The sequence below is a fragment of the Lolium rigidum genome, chromosome 5, assembly GCF_022539505.1.
Source record: "Lolium rigidum isolate FL_2022 chromosome 5, APGP_CSIRO_Lrig_0.1, whole genome shotgun sequence".
Lineage (NCBI taxonomy): Eukaryota > Viridiplantae > Streptophyta > Magnoliopsida > Poales > Poaceae > Lolium > Lolium rigidum.
In genome coordinates this window covers 217,134,112-217,138,513 of record NC_061512.1, presented here as the reverse complement: position 1 = coordinate 217,138,513, position 4,402 = coordinate 217,134,112, and positions in this window count along the sequence as shown.

Sequence of the window (4,402 nt, the reverse complement as noted above, 5' to 3'; positions counted from 1 at the left end):
TATCGACAATTATTATGTTTAAAATGTAGGTTTGTTTGGCTGATTTGCTGTTCGTGTTCTTCAAATGCGGAGCATTCCAGTCTTGTATGGCACACGGCTTACTGGAGGGAAGCTCAATGCAGTGAAGAACATGGAGATCTAGTCAAGGTAAAAAAGTGGTCTGCATGCTCCTTGGTTGCATATAGTTTGTTATACGTGTTTCCATCAGTTTTGTCCACTGCTGTGTCTGAAATGTTCACTCAATTTTCTGTTATTGCAGACGGTAGCATGCAGGCGAACCACGGAAGCTATCACCCTTTGCTTCCACCATGGCTGCAGTCACATGGGCCCCATACTCTTGGCATAGTGACCAACGTAACCCCATCAGGATACCAGCTGTTGCTTACTTCACGCCGTCGAGAGGCACCCCTGCCACTTCTGGTAGAGCGTCGCTCGTCACGGATACCAAAGCAGCCTGAACTGAAGCTAATGCATGCACGTCCCCCGTCGCTCCTCTGGGCGAAGGTTTCCCGTGTTCGTGAGCATCTTCCCAGCGTGAACACACATGGTGACTAGCCTGAAGACACCACTGTACCTCAATGTTGCACTTGCAGGTGGAAAACCTGGGCAGGCATTGTGTGTGTGTGTATCTCCAGTTGCAAATGGAGAATCTGCTGCACTTGCAACTAGAGTAATATGTGAATTGTCTCCAATGGAAAGAATTTGATGATGTCGCACTGAAAATTATTGAAATGGCAATATGTTGTATTGCTCATGTTGTACCAGTGTGATAAATTAAAATTGGGCAGCATTTTGGCAGTAATGTTGTACCACTGTGATAAATGAAATTTGGGAAGCATCTTAGGAGTTTTTTTACTGATTATAGGAACAACAACCTGGGACAAAATGCAGTGTAATAGATGACAATAACTGTCATTATCTCAAATGTAACAGTGCAGACCTGGAACAACAGATTCAAAAACTTCAGTGCAACAAAAAGCACTTAAACTAACATGATCAACATCTGATCATACACAAAAGATGTAGATAAATTATTGACCATCAAATAGCAATAGGAAAAGAACTATTCCTCTCCTCGTTTCTTCTCAGTGCCATAAATCCACCACTTGAGCCTCCCAGCAGCTGGAACCTTCTCTGCTGTAATTGGTTGTGAATTGTTCGTCAGTAGCCTCCCAGTAGGTCTCCTTCTCTGCTTTGTTTTCCTAGTCTTCACTTCACCATCACTGTTTTATGAATATGACACTTCATCTCCACTATCAATGAACTATTCATCATCTCAATCTCAATCTCCATCTTCATCTTCTTTTAACATCTGGTACAATGAAATATGCGGGCACATTGCATCCTTTCATTTCTTCCTCACCAAGCATTTTGTTCTTTATTTTGTTCCTCAATTCCATAGCCTGTAGCCTGTAGGATATTGCCTCATCATCCTCACTCCTCGGCTGAGGTATTACTGTCATCAGCCTCATGTGCACAACAAATGTCACTGTCCTCTGTGTCATCTTCCTCATCTGAACTTTGTTTGATTAATTTTTCTTTTTCTTCTACTAGAGGTCTAATATTTGGATGTTGTGCTGCAATATTGACAAAAGCACATGCTGTCTCTGGTACATTTTCTCTCTCAGATACATGCCCCTTGAACACCTCTTTAGTAGGGTGCCTTGCATAGAAGTCCATGTCATTTGCATCTGTAACATACTTGACCATGGACCTCACGGATGATTCGTCTTCAAGCGGTATCACTACAGCTCTACTGTTGACATGCATGTGCTTCCCCCTTTATACAACCACTTGTTATGACCGGTATTGGTTATGTTAGGAGGGGGCCCAACCATGGGCCCAACTAGGGGCTTAGCCCATTATCAGTTTAGGGTTTAGCTCTTTATATACCAGATGTAACGATGCAAACAATCAAGCAATAATCAGATTCATTATTGCCGAATCCCTGAGGAGTCGGTCTCCCAAACCTAGCCGCCGCCTTCCTCTTCTCCGCGCGCACGACGGCGCCTAGCCGCCGACGTCCGCCGCCTCGTCCGCACACCTCTCCCTCCTTCCCCTACAAACTACGCCCTAGGCCCGGTAGAGCTGTTGGTTCTACCAATTTGGTATCAGCTAGCTCGGCTGCGATCATGTCGTCTCCGCCGCCCACCACCACGTCGTCCGCGCCTCCGCCCGTTCCTTCGGCCGCCGCCACCACGGCGGATTCTCCAGCGGCCGCCACGACGGCGGGCTCCGCCGCGCCGGCGCCCGTCATCTACACGCCCGAGCAGATGAGCGGGGTCGTCAACGACCTCGTCACCGCGGTTCAAGGCATCCGCCTCTACTTGATCGGTTCCCAGGGGCCCCCGACGCCGCCGCAGCCGGCCATCTTCTCCGTGCCGGCACCCGCACCAGGGGTTTCGCCCTTCACGGGCGTTCCGCTGCAGCCTCCGCCGGTGCGGGCCCAGCCCTGGCCGCAGTGGCCACCGTCCGCCCCCGCCAACCCAAGCACCGCAGCAACGGGGGGCGTCCCCATCCACCAGATCCGCTTCCCCCCGTCGCCGTCTCCGCTGCCGGCGTGGCTCACCGCGTCGTCGACTCAGCCGGTCTACACCACCGCTGCCGAGCCGCCGATGCCCTCCCTCCCGGGCGCCGCCCCTGGGGGTATGCACGCCCCTATGAGGCGCGCCCCGACGCGCACGGCCCCGGCGGGGTGACACAGCCACCACCCGCTACACCAAGGTCGACTTCGCCACCTACGATGGGTCGGAGGACCCCCTGAACTGGCTTAGCCAGTGCGAGCAGTTCTTCCGCGGGCAGCGCACCCTGGCATCGGATCGCACCTGGCTTGCCTCCTATCACCTCCGGGGCGCCGCCCAGACGTGGTACTACTCCCTCGAGCAAGACGAGGGCGGCATGTTGGAGATATGCCCAAGAGGCAATAATAAAAGTGGTTATTATATATCTTTATGTTTATGATAAATGTTTATATACCATGCTATAATTGTATTAACCGAAACATTGATACATGTGTGATATGTAAACAACAAAGAGTCCCTAGTATGCCTCTTAACTAGCTTGTTGATTAATGGATGATTAGTTTCATAATCATGAACATTGGATGTTATTAATAACAAGGTTATATCATTGTATGAATGATGTAATGGATACACCCAAACTAAGCGTAGCATAAGATCTCGTCATTAAGTTATTTGCTATAAGCTTTCGATACATAGTTACCTAGTCCTTATGACCATGAGATCATATAAATCACTTATACCGGAAAGGTACTTTGATTACATCAAACACCACTGCGTAAATGGGTGGCTATAAAGGTGGGATTAAGTATCCGGAAAGTATGAGTTGAGGCATATGGATCAACGGTGGGATTTGTCCATCCCGATGACGGATAGATATACTCCGGGCCCTCTCGGTGGAATGTCGTCTAATGTCTTGCAAGCATATGAATAAGTTCATAAGAGACCACATACCACGGTACCGAGTAAAGAGTACTTGTCGGGAGACGAGGTTGAACAAGGTATAGAGTGATACCGAAGATCAAACCTCGGACAAGTAAAATATCGCGAGACAAAGGGAATTGGTATTGTATGTGAATGGTTCATTCGATCACTAAAGTCATCGTTGAATATGTGGGAGCCATTATGGATCTCCAGATCCCGCTATTGGTTATTGGTCGGAGTGAGTACTCAACCATGTCCGCATAGTTCACGAACCGTAGGGTGACACACTTAAAGTTGGATGTTGAAATGGTAGTACTTGAATATGGAATGGAGTTCGAATATTTGTTCGGAGTCCCGGATGAGATCCCGGACATCACGAGGAGTTCCGGAATGGTCCGGAGAATAAGATTCATATATAGGATGTCATTTTATGTGAATTAAAATGTCGCGGAAGGTTCTATGGAAGGTTCTAGAAGGTTCTAGAAAAGTCCGGAAGAAACCACCAAGGAAGGTGGAGTCCACATGGGACTCCACCTCCATGGCCGGCCAACCCTAGTGGGGGAGGAGTCCCAAGTGGACTCCCCTTAGGGGGCCGGCCACCCCCATATGGGAGGTGGAACTCCCACCTTTGGTGGGAGTCCTAGCTTGGCTAGGTTTCCCTCTCTTATGGAAGGTTTTTGGTTCGGGTCTTATTCGAAGACTTGGACACCAACTCTTGGGGATCCACCTATATAATGAGGGGCCAAGGGAGGGGGCCGGACACCCCAAGACCACAACCTGGCCGCCCCCTTGAGTGGCCGGCCACCCCCTCCCAAACCCTAGCCGCCCCCCTCTCCTCCATAGCTCCCACGTGCTTTAGCGAAGCTCCGCCGGAGTTCTCCACCGCCACCGAGCACCACGCCGTCGTGTCTGTCGGATTCAAGAAGGAGCTACTACTTCCGCTGCCCGCTGGAACGGGA